The following is a 13,605-nucleotide window of genomic DNA, read 5'->3' as shown; positions in this document are numbered from 1 at the left end:
CATGAAAGGCCTGTACTTCAAAGTATATCACTGGATCGAGCTCTTTGTCTAAGTGTATTTTTAAAGTGCTTTGCTTTGAGCTCACATATTAAAATCAAATCATGCAGAAATGTACCCAATGTGTTCCTCTCCTAATTTTGAGTTTTTGCTGCTATCCAAAATCAAAGCTGTGGAACATATTTTATCAGAATCATTTGGTAATCCTTGCAATTAGTGTCTTCTTCATTTAAAGTCTTGAACATAAAAACTAAATATCAATTAAACAACACAGCTAATTTTTGAATGTTTGATACAGGTTGGCTGTCACTGTGCAACACAGTTTAACATAGAACCCTATGGTGAAAACCAGAGAACTCTTTTTTTCAGAATACACTGTCAAATATCCAAGCATATTATCCACACTGATCTGTGTCCACACTTGTGTTACTATAAAGATATGTCAATAGCAGTATTAGCTATTTCTAAAGAGTGAACAACAATTTGAAAGTGTTTGATAAGCTAGGATGCATGAGTGCCTTCGTTTACACTGTTTATACCCGAGTTTAAAACCAGTCTGGAAACAAGTTATTTTGTCCTGATCTACAAATAAGCATATTTGTTAATTGAGATTTGCTTTAAGGAATGTATTTTTTTTTAACAAAACAACAAGAATTTAAATATATTTGGTGAGAGATTTTTTTCAAATGAACAACAAATTATTTGTTTTGTTTTCGTTTCCTATTGCATCGCATACATGTAGGCAATAGATAGAATGGTTTCACCATAATTCAATATAATCAAAAAATAAAAAAAATGCAAGACACGAAAATCCTCATTTATGTGCGGGTCAATGTTGAAATGTTGATCAATAATGGGGGCATATTATCTAGCAATGGGATAATGAAAAATAAGAAAAAAAAAAAACCAACAAAGTTTGTATCCGATATCTGAATTATATTTTCAATGTGTTTTTCCGATTTATATACTTTTCTTTTATAGTACGGCGGCTTTGTGAAAAATTGTGCACATCCTGCTACAAGCATGAAATTTGGCATAGACCTTCCTCAACTATTACTCTTTTATATCAGATAGGAAGGCATTTGAAAAAAATTCTCATTTCCGGTAAAATCCAAAATGGCGGACATCATACTTAAATCAGCCCAATATCGATGGCTAGTATGTGAAAAGGTGTTATTATCAAGCTGCTATCATATTATTTGGTACAAACCTTTGTTATGTACTACTTTTGGATATATTATATAGATAAGATGTCTTCAAAAACCCTATTTCCGGTAAAATCGAACATGGCGGACATTGTACTAAAATAAGCTTATTTTTAGGGAGGGTAATTGAAATGTGTTTTAAAGTATTGCTTCTATCATTATATTGTGCAGGAACCTTTCTTTGGTGCTTCTCATGGGTACAATTTATAGGACATATGTCTTTAAAATCCTTACTTCCGGTGATATTCAATATGGCGGACATAGAAATATCAAATTTTTATTTTAATATTAATTTTTTTTCGAAATGTAAAGAAAATGTTTTTTTTGTGCTGGTCATTTAATTTTTGGCTTTAAGTTATCCTCAAAACCACTAGTTCTATTCAACTGTAAATGTTTAAATACAAAAATAACATTTCAGGTAAAAAAAACCAATATGGCGTAAATTTCAAAGATGAGTCCTCAATCCATATCTTCGATGTAGAGTTTTGGATAGATTGATTAAAACAAAATAAAATCACTTAAGTACTTAGACATCTTTTGAATTACTAATTTATGGCCGCAAATACATGTTTATTCACAATCGGAGAGCTGATTTTCCACATTTACAAAGACCGTGATATTGTTTTTTACATCCAATGTACAAGCTCCTGATAAGATGAAGAGGCCTCACAAAGAGTTGTCCAAAAGGGTTCCCATTGATTATATTTTTCCCTTCGCCATTCATAAGCGTCTGGACTAGTTAGCATTGGAACCAATTCAAAGCTTGTTACTCATTCACACCCGCCATGGTATATTGCACGTTTAACATGCTGAAAAAGACTAGACCGAGTCGTGGGAATAGCCTCAATAAGTCTTTCCTCTTCCAAAAACACATGTTTTCTAGCTTCGTTAACCTCATCTGATAAATTTTTTCGATCTCACAACAAAATCACGTATCGTTTATCAATGACATTATCAAATCCATATCTGGTGATGTTGGCTGATCAATCATCATTCTAAATGATAAAGTCACATCATCAAACGCCATCCATGTCACCAACGCAGTTCCTTTTCCAGCAAACGTGTAATCTCTCAATGCCTAGTGCATTTTAAAGGTCATGGATAGATATATATCTAAAGCTTTTCCCACTTCTAAATGCAAGCCAAAATTCGTCTGCTCCTATGTCATGGAATAGCGAAACAGCAATGACAACAACATCAGTATCGACTGTTCGAGTCATGAACCAGTTAAGTCTGTGTTTCACTGCATCAGACACATGCATCTTGATTCTAGTGTCAGCCTCTTCATGTGAACATGGTGCTTAACTTGAAACATCATCATGTGGTGGATAACACAGAACATCCTCAGCATTTGTTGCTACAACTATCTTTTCCTCAAAATCTATTGAGCAATCTGCTGTGAATGAAAACTAAAAAGTTCTTTCTTATTGTCGTCATCTCTCAGAAAACTTTGCCAATTTTGAGGAATTTGTTTTGACCCTGGATTCGCCTGTGTATTCCCTTTCCCCTAAATGTAGCTCTTGCTTCTTTTAGCAGCCTGTAAACTACCGGTATTGTCTATGTACGCATCCGAGACTACATCCACTGTTGTTACAGTTTCAAGGTGTTTCATAACGAGTAGGCTGATAGGGTATTATGTCCTTACCTTAAAAAATACCTTAAAACTGTTACAGGAGTGGATGAAGTATTAGATGCGTATGGTAGTTGTAGCAACAAATGCACAGGATATTCTATCTTATCCACCATGTGAAGTATTTCAAGTTTAGCCCCGTGTTCGCATTAAGAGGTTGACACTAGAATCATGGTGCATGTGTCTGATGCAGTGAAACACGAACGCAAACGAGTCATGATTCGAACAGTTGTTACTGACGATGCTGTCATTACTATTTCACTATTCCGTGACATAGGGGTAGACGAACTATGGATTGTGTTTGGGAGGGCGAAAAGCTTTGGATAAATATCTATCAATGACCTTTCAAATGCACTAGGCAATAAGTGATCACACAGACTTATTGTGATCCATGCCTTAACCTGTTGTGATACGGTTCTATGTTCGCTTGAAAAGGAAAAAAGACTGCGTGGGAGACATTGATGGCATTTAAAGATGTGACTTTAACATAAGGAATGATGATTGATCAGCCTAAATCACCGGGGTTTAACTGTAAGATCGCACAAACTTATCAGATGGGGGTTAATTAAAGGCAACAGTAGTATACCGCTGTTCGAAACTCATAAATCGATAGAGATAAAAACAAATCCGGGTTACAAACTAAAACTGAGGGAAACGCATCAAATATAAGAGGAGAACAACGACACAACAAGAACACAACATTAAAATGTAACACGCACAGAAACGAACTATAATATATTAATGGGCATTTTCATGACTTGGTACAGGACATGTTAAGAAAAAAAAATGGTGGGTTGAACCTGGTTTTGTGGCATGTCAAACCTCCCGCTTTTATGGCAACGTCAAACACAACACCAAAACGACAACATCCCATGACAAGACCACAATACAAATAAATGGGAGAACATATAGGACAAAGAAACACACGAATAATAGCTAACAAAAGGTACTAGGCTTAAAATTCAATACGCCAGACGTGCGTCTCGTTCACACAAGACCAACCAGTGACACTCAGATGAAAAAAGTTTGAAAGCCAAAACAAGTACAAAGCTGAAGAGCATCGAGGACCAAAACTTCCAAAAAGTTGCGCCTAACAACCAGGGTTTATTGCCTAGGACAAGAACATGGTAAATGAAGCAAGAAAATAAAAGCAAAAGGGAAGGCTAATTGAGGCTATTCCCCAACTTGGTCTAGTCTTTTCCAGCATGTTAAACGTGCAATATACTAAGGCAGATGTTAAGGGGGACGAACTTGGAATTGGCTCTTGTGCTACCCAGTCCAGGCGTTAATGGATGGCGAAGGGACAAAGAGGATTACTTTAAAAAAACTCTTTCTGAGACCTCATCATTTTGTCAGAAGCTTGTACTTTGTGGATGTAAGAAAGGATGCCGTGGTCGTTGTTAATGTGGAAAATCGGGTCCCCCCTGCACTGCTTTGTGTGCATGTGGTGGTGACTGTGAATAAACATGTATTTTTGGCCCAATAGTAGTAATTTAAAAAATGTTTTAGTACTTTTATTAGTGATTTTAATTAGTTTTAATCAATCTATCCAAAACTCAACATTGAAGATATGGATTGAGGACTCATCTTTAATATTTTTTTACCGGAAGTGTTAACTTTGTATTTAAACATTTACAACAGAATAGAATTAGTGGTTTGGAGGATAACTTAAAGCCAAAAGTTAAAGGACCATCACAAAAAAAAAATGTTTTCTTTACATTTTATAAAAAGTTGAATATTAAAGTAAAAATTTGATATTTCTATGTCCGCCATTTCGGATATTACCGGAAGTAAGGATTTTAAAGACATATGTCTTATACATTGTATCCATTAGGCGAGGTTAATACATTCCAACTCGAGTAGTAACACCTGTAATAGACAATGAAAATACCTATCAGACGAATGTTCTCTAACACTATAAGTGGTGTCCCTTCTGTAGTAAAAACAGTTACCGATTACAATACAGTGTTTCATAAGGTTATAGACGGAGAATTCGCAATGATTGTTCAAAAGGAAAATATAGGTTCGTTTGTATTCAGTTTTACCTCATGTGCTCACGTGTGAATTTAAAATGTGAGGTACCTGTTTCAATGAGAATGATAAGTACTTTTGTATAAAACTCAATTAGGAAAGCCTAAAAATAAAATAAAATTCATATTTAGTTATATCTTACAAAAAAATAAAAAAACAATTTCAGTTTGAAGTGCCAATTACACATGTACTTTACGAAATTTTCAATTTCATGTTTTGTCTCCCTTATAGTTAACTTTCTTATAGATGTACAATCATTATTAACGCAAATAATAATAGCTTAAAAACCTAACATGTCTAATCAAATGCTTTTATTCATTCAAAGTTGGTTTTGACAATCATTTTATCTTGTGACTTGTGTCAGCAAAACGATGTGACATGAACTCTTCACTTCAAGAAATGAAATGACAAGACACCAGAGTAGATCTTGTAGCATGAAAGACAACATTCCACATATAATCATCACAAATAGTTGGTTGAAAAGTGTAAGCAAAAACATCACGAGGCCCTAAAAATTGAAAATCTATATTGATTTCTCCTTGTCGGATAGGCAGCTATTATTTTTAAAATATCGGAAGAGGAGTGAAATGTTTTTCCCAATATTGAAACTCACTACAGTCCGCTACCAAAAAGTTACATGTGTCGACATGATTTGCTTACAATTATCATATTCGACAAATCAGTAGTGGTATACCGTTGGAAGCGGGTGGTATATTGTGATAGTAGTGTCAGTCTATTCGTCCTTTTGTTTGTGTTTACGTCCTTCCGTCCGACATTTGTATCCGCTTGACAGATTTTCACTCAAATGATCCGAATGAATATCGAAATTTTCTTTAGCATGAAATATCCGCATACAGCAGTTTATGTTTGTATCCGCTCTCCCTTAACATGAATAAGAATCTATTGATTTTTTCCGAAATTGTTGTTTTGGAATATCCTAGGCAAATTATGGAAAAAAGTAAAATAACAAAAATACCGAACTCCAAGGAAAAATCAAATCGAAAAGTCCTTTTTCAAATGGCAAAATCAAAAGCTCAAACACATCAAACGAATGGAAAACAACTTTCATATTCCTGACTTGGTACAGGCATTTCCTTATGTAGAAAATGGTGGATTAAACGTTGCGAGTGGTAGGGACATCTTTTTGTGAGCTTTGCTCAAACTACGTATACCTCAGTGCATATGTGGAATTTGATTTAAAGTAAAGTAAATTATTTCAGTAATTGAGGTAGGAAAGACTATCTCTGACGAGATCACTGTGCCTGATCGTTTGAAAACATCATTCTCGTGGATAACAGATTCAGCGACTGAAATCAAACTGAAAAAGAGCAAACATCACGGTAAATAAACCTATACAACTATGATAATTATATACATATTTGTGGAATAACATTCCTCTGCTACTAGTATTCTCATGATCAAGATCAATAGTTCGTTAAGGCCTAAACAGAATACATTTGGAGCTTTAAAAACAAAACGGACTGAAACAAAATTTCCGAAACAGACTGCGGTTTTATGGTGTTGCAACGTTAATCGTATTACAACTACATAATCTATAAGCTAGAAATAAAGCAAAAGTGTACATTTATTATTTGAAAATTATCAGTACGAAAGCACTGGCTACTGGGCCTCAAGGTTGACAATTCAGAAGCGGTACATACCCAGTTATAGCTAGGAAATAAAGGTTTTCATGGAACAACTTTCCACAGTTTTTGTGAACACCAGTGGCAAAAGATATAAAATGTCACACAACCAAAAACAACACGACGCGACATAATTTTTTCCTGAATAACCTTATTAATGCTCGAGACCAACATTTGGAAAGCCAAAAATACAAAAATGTTAGAGTGCGTTAAATACGAAAGGACTTTAAAGGGACAACCAACAGTATAACATTGTAGGTCACGTTAGCCTTGGATTTTCAAATCATCATTCTATAGATTAAAAATCGAATGTTTTCATTTAAAGAAGTGAACAAAAACACTTGCAACTTTAATACTTTAATAGTGTTTGTATTATTAGAATATCCCTGTTTTAGCTCACCAGGCCCAAAGGGCCAAGTGAACTTTCCTCATCACTTGGCGTCCGTCGTCCGTCGTCGTCGTCGTCGTCGTCGTCCGTCGTCGTTAACTTTTACAAAAATCTTCTCCTCTGAAACTACTGGGCCAAATTTGACCAAACTTGGCCACAATCATCATTGGGGTATCTAGTTTGAAAAATGTGTCCGGTGACCCGGCCAACCAACCAAGATGGCCGCCATGGCTAAAAATAGAACATAGGGGTAAAATGTAGATGTTGGCTTATATCTCTGAAACCAAAGCATTTAGAGCAAATCTGACATGGGGTTAATTGTTTATCAGGTCAAGATCTATCTGCCCTGGAATTTTCAGATGAATCTGACAACCCGTTGTTGTTGCTGCTGTTTTTGGTTATTATATTGAATATTATTATAGATAGAGATAAACTGTAAACAGCAATAATGTTCAGCAAAGTAAGATCTACAAATGAGTCAACTTGACCGAAATGGTCAGTTGACCCCTTAAGGAATTATTGCCCTTTATAGTCAATTTTTAACCATTTTTCGTAAATTTTTCTAATCTTTTATTTAACCAAACTTGTCCACAATCATCATTAGGGTATCTAGTTTAAAAAATGTGCCCGATGACCCCGCCCGCGAACCAAGATGGCCGACATGGCTAAAAAATAGTACATAGGGTAAAATGCAGTTTTTGGCTCATATCTCTGAAACCCAAGCATTTAGAGCAAATCTGACATGGACAAAATTGTTCATTAGGTCAAGATCTATCTGCCCTGAAATTGTCAGACCAATCAGGCAACACGTTGTTGGTTTGCTTCCCCTGAATTGGTAATTTTAAGAAAATTTTGCAGCTTTTGGTTATTATCTTGAATATTATTATAGATAGAGATAAACTATAAACAACAATAATGTACAGCAAAGTAAGATCTACAAATAAGTCAACATTACCAAAATTGTCAATTGACCCCTTAAGGAGTTATTGCCCTTTATAGTCAATTTTTTACAAAATTCATAAATTTTGTAAATTTTTGTAAACTTTTACAAAATATTTTCCACTGTAACTACTGGGCCAAGTTCATTATAGATAGAGATAATTGTAAGCAGCAAGAATGTTCAGTAAAGTAAGATCTACAAACACATCACCATCACCAAAACACAATTTTGTCATGAATCCATCTGTGTCCTTTGTTTAATATGCACATAGACCAAGGTGAGCGACACATGCTCTTTAGAGCCTCTAGTTTGTCATATCCTCCAATTTTAAGGGGCAAATAAATGCTAAAAAACAGTGGGGTGAACGTATAGGTAGGAGCTTTACTGTACATTTCAATTCAAACATAGGTTTTTCATTGTTGAAGGTCGTACGGTGACCGATAGTTGTTAATTTCTGTGTCATTTGGTCTCTTGTGGAGAGTTGTATCATTGGCAATCATACCACATCTTCTTATTTTTATATTGTCTAAGTGCCAATGCATTAACACCATAAACAAATTTGTGGCATAAATTGCAATACTAATTGCGATTAAAGAAAAGTTTGAAAATCGGTGTCGTGACATTCTTATTTGATTTTCTCTGTTTTTGACTAATGCGTAAAGTAGACGAAATGAAACAAAATAAAATGTCAATGGATTTTTTTTATAGATTTGACAGGATATAGTAGCACATTCTATCGAAATATTTCAAGATTCTTTCCAAAGTACTTGATGCTAAATGGGTGAGTCATATTTTCTGATTGTAAATCTGTCATCATATTATATCTTTATTGCATTACATATTTTGATTTAGATTATGACTTTTATTCTATCAAAACTAACCAAAAAAGTTCACTGTATAAAAGTTCATCATGTTAAGATGCTTGTTTGTCATTCATGATTGAATGAGAACATCCAGTTTATTTTAGGGCCTCGGTTGCCAGGTGGTTTTAGTAGTTGAGCTACTGTATCACTAGCCTGTCAACACTGAGGTTGAGAGTTCGAATCCCTTACGTGGCATGTGCGCTCAACTCCAATCTTAATTGACTAGGAATGTCAGTTTTTCTACCAAAGGTCAGCGGTTCTTTCCGGGCTCTCCGGCTTCCTCCACCAATAAAACTCTAACCGCCACTACATAGCACAATAGTGCCAAACTTGGCGTTAAATATCTATCAATCAATCAATCCAGTAAATTATTATTTAAAAAGTAAAACAGCAAACATACCGAACTCCAATGAAAATTTAAAACGGAAAGTCCTTTCTCAAATGGCAAAATCAAAACACATCAAACGAATGGAAAACAACTGTCATATTCCTGACTTGGTACAGGCATTTCCTTATGTAGAAAATTGTGGATTGAACCTGATTTTATAGCTACCTAAACATCTCACTTGTATGACAGTCGCATAGAATTCCATCATATTGACAACAGTGTATGAGCAAAACAAACAGACATAATAGGTAAAATTGTCAAAAATTGGGTACAGCAGTCAACATTGTGTTATAATCTTAAACACTATAAAAACAAATAACTATTTCAACAAAGAAAAACAAAATGTCATATTGACACTCAGAAGACAAAGTACATAAGCAAAAATGAAAAACAAGAATACAAACAATTACCGTAGCACAATAACACAATGGCGGGATGTATAAATACCGAGCCACGCCAAAAGTATAATTCAAAAAATGGACTAAATAGTAAAGGGTAAAAATATATAAGTTGCTGCCTAGTAACGTTTATCCTGCATTTTTCATTTTATATTCTTGTTACCAGTAATAATAACTATTTTTAAAGTTTTTTCTTGAAAACTTCTTGGTAATACTGGTAGCTTGGTGCTTACATATTTTTATAGAATAACACCACCCGGATAAATACGTTATTTCAAAGTCTGTTAACTTAATTATTCCATTTACAGGGAATTGCAGTCATTTAATGGAAGTTACGATGTAAAATCTATCATAACTGATTTTACAATCCAATCAACAGCTTCTTCAGATCATACCTTGATTATAAAATTTGACAATTTATTAGTAAGTTGTGTTAATTTTGACAAAACGTGATTTTTTTTTCTGTTGTTTTTTCTTTGTTTGTGAAGATGTCTTCTAAAACTATAAGGGTTCTTGAAAACACTATCAGTTGCAAACAGCTATGACAGCGTAACAATGTTTCATTCACTTTTGGTTCTTGCTTGTGTTCTTACGCGCATCGATTGTGTTACTTTACCACTGGTACAAACATCATTGAGTGCACCTTCAAGTGGCATATATCGTAACGCAAGCTAATGGATAATTTTCATGAAAATAACACTTTCTGAATATGGTGTGTCAATTCGCTTTTTGGGGTTTACCTTGACCAGAAACGGAATTCTTAAAAGGTTGAAAAATTGAGAAGCTACATGACAAAAGCATCCAGATGAAACACAAAATAGCCAAATCTCCCTAAGGTCAACATTAAATATTTTAAAAATGAATAACATGTGAGGTAACTCTGAAGAAATATGCGTACCTGCTAAATGTTTCTTTTTTCGTGCCGAACTACAAATCACCTATAACGTGTTTCAATTGGTCCTTTCAGCATGTCTATTGCGGCTATTTAAAACTTATGATTATGAAGACAATTATCAAAATTCATGTTCTTAAATTTCTTATCATAATCCATGAGCTTAAATTTCACGGATATTAAAAAGTCTAACTCGTCAAATATATCAGGCTTATCATTTGGTACGCTACATGCGTGTTTCGTCTACAAGAACACATCAGTGATGCTAGGATCAAAACAGTTCAAAACTAAAGCTGAACACAAACACCTAAAATTCACTTTAACGTGACTGAGTAAATTGTGTGAACTACACCACAGGTACTTGTTGACAGGATTTTTCGCCTTCTATACAATAGTTATTTCCCTCAGTCATTTTAATATTAGTCTTTAAGTAGTAAAGTAAGACGAATAATTATAAATTTTTCGACTAAAGTTACTCAGAGAAGCTATTTGTACACGCTTTTTTTGAGTGCATAATCATTTCACTTTTTCACGGGAGTAATGAAACCGAAAAAAAAAGTAACACACAACCCGAAGAAAGACTAAACGTTGTACGGTGCTTTTGATCTCATAAAAGTTCGGCGCTTCTTTGTGTAATAGACAAATTTTTGTCTGATAATTGACTGTTGTTTATTTTAACTTTCATGATTTTCGTAATTGACATTATCAGTCTTCTACGGATGCATAGTCATCCATATAAAATTTCCGGCAACATACCAAGGAATACAAGAAAAGATGAAATATGCCTTTATCATTGCTTTTATTCTGTTATTCAATTGCAATAATAGAACAAAGAATCAGTGGATGATTGAATTGTAACATATACAAATTAAATTGCTGAGATTATGATCAAGAACCATGGTTCATTTTGATACTTTATTTTGCAAGGGAAATTACTCCAGACCTTTTTGTGGATTTTGGGATTTCGATGTTTCGTAAGTATAAAGTTTAATATGTTTGTGTCCTCAAAAAGTAGCAGAGTATCATTATATATATGTTTTTTTCTTTTATTTAAGGTTTTAGACTTTCAAAATAAGACTTTGAACTGCCTTTTGGATGTAAGTCTTTTAACTTTTTATTGTGTTGCTGTTGTTTTTTAATTTAGATTCTCTAATCCTTCTCTTATTCAAAAGAATCATGTAAAATTCTATGAGAATCTCATGAAATTCAAGTCTTCCATATAAGATACATATCATCTTTCAAGTAAAACATTTCGACGTTCCATGTACACACTGAAAATATAAGTTTCACAATTAAACGTTTGTAAAATGTATTAAAGTGAGGTTATAGCCTGCGGATGAAATTAAAAGATACAGCATTGTTATGTATAATATCAAATATTTTTTAGGAATACTGTAAACGGAGCATGGAACGTTTAGTCTTTCTTCGGGTTGTGTGTTACTTTTTTTTTCGGTTTCATTACTCCCGTGAAAAAGTGAAATGATTATGCACTCAAAAAAAGCGTGTACAAATAGCTTCTCTGAGTAACTTTAGTCGAAAAATTTATAATTATTCGTCTTACTTTACTACTTAAAGACTAATATTAAAATGACTGAGGGAAATAACTATTGTATAGAAGGCGAAAAATCCTGTCAACAAGTACCTGTGGTGTAGTTCACACAATTTACTCAGTCACGTTAAAGTGAATTTTAGGTGTTTGTGTTCAGCTTTAGTTTTGAACTGTTTTGATCCTAGCATCACTGATGTGTTCTTGTAGACGAAACACGCATGTAGCGTACCAAATGATAAGCCTGATATATTTGACGAGTTAGACTTTTTAATATCCGTGAAATTTAAGCTCATGGATTATGATAAGAAATTTAAGAACATGAATTTTGATAATTGTCTTCATAATCATAAGTTTTAAATAGCCGCAATAGACATGCTGAAAGGACCAATTGAAACACGTTATAGGTGATTTGTAGTTCGGCACGAAAAAAGAAACATTTAGCAGGTACGCATATTTCTTCAGAGTTACCTCACATGTTATTCATTTTTAAAATATTTAATGTTGACCTTAGGGAGATTTGGCTATTTTGTGTTTCATCTGGATGCTTTTGTCATGTAGCTTCTCAATTTTTCAACCTTTTAAGAATTCCGTTTCTGGTCAAGGTAAACCCCAAAAAGCGAATTGACACACCATATTCAGAAAGTGTTATTTTCATGAAAATTATCCATTAGCTTGCGTTACGATATATGCCACTTGAAGGTGCACTCAATGATGTTTGTACCAGTGGTAAAGTAACACAATCGATGCGCGTAAGAACACAAGCAAGAACCAAAAGTGAATGAAACATTGTTACGCTGTCATAGCTGTTTGCAACTGATAGTGTTTTCAAGAACCCTTATAGTTTTAGAAGACATCTTCACAAACAAAGAAAAAACAACAGAAAAAAAAATCACGTTTTGTCAAAATTAACACAACTTACTAATAAATTGTCAAATTTTATAATCAAGGTATGATCTGAAGAAGCTGTTGATTGGATTGTAAAATCAGTTATGATAGATTTTACATCGTAACTTCCATTAAATGACTGCAATTCCCTGTAAATGGAATAATTAAGTTAACAGACTTTGAAATAACGTATTTATCCGGGTGGTGTTATTCTATAAAAATATGTAAGCACCAAGCTACCAGTATTACCAAGAAGTTTTCAAGAAAAAACTTTAAAAATAGTTATTATTACTGGTAACAAGAATATAAAATGAAAAATGCAGGATAAACGTTACTAGGCAGCAACTTATATATTTTTACCCTTTACTATTTAGTCCATTTTTTGAATTATACTTTTGGCGTGGCTCGGTATTTATACATCCCGCCATTGTGTTATTGTGCTACGGTAATTGTTTGTATTCTTGTTTTTCATTTTTGCTTATGTACTTTGTCTTCTGAGTGTCAATATGACATTTTGTTTTTCTTTGTTGAAATAGTTATTTGTTTTTATAGTGTTTAAGATTATAACACAATGTTGACTGCTGTACCCAATTTTTGACAATTTTACCTATTATGTCTGTTTGTTTTGCTCATACACTGTTGTCAATATGATGGAATTCTATGCGACTGTCATACAAGTGAGATGTTTAGGTAGCTATAAAATCAGGTTCAATCCACAATTTTCTACATAAGGAAATGCCTGTACCAAGTCAGGAATATGACAGTTGTTTTCCATTCGTTTGATGTGTTTTGATTT

The 13,605-nt window shown here is 33.7% G+C and overlaps 1 long non-coding RNA gene across 1 annotated transcript; it reads left to right on the top strand.

Moving 5' to 3' along the window:
• The first annotated feature begins 6,093 nt into the window (after nucleotides 1-6,093).
• LOC127702307 (uncharacterized) lies at nucleotides 6,094-9,888 on the top strand. The gene is made up of 3 exons (XR_007982365.1): nucleotides 6,094-6,203; nucleotides 8,543-8,615; nucleotides 9,792-9,888. It is a non-coding gene; the product is annotated as an uncharacterized LOC127702307 (long non-coding RNA).
• Nucleotides 9,889-13,605: the final 3,717 nt, after the last annotated feature.

This window comes from Mytilus californianus, unplaced genomic scaffold (genome assembly GCF_021869535.1).
Source record: "Mytilus californianus isolate M0D057914Y unplaced genomic scaffold, xbMytCali1.0.p SCAF_5, whole genome shotgun sequence".
Classification (NCBI taxonomy): domain Eukaryota; kingdom Metazoa; phylum Mollusca; class Bivalvia; order Mytilida; family Mytilidae; genus Mytilus; species Mytilus californianus.
Note: the sequence above shows the minus strand (reverse complement) of the source record. Positions and strands in the feature narration are given on the sequence as shown.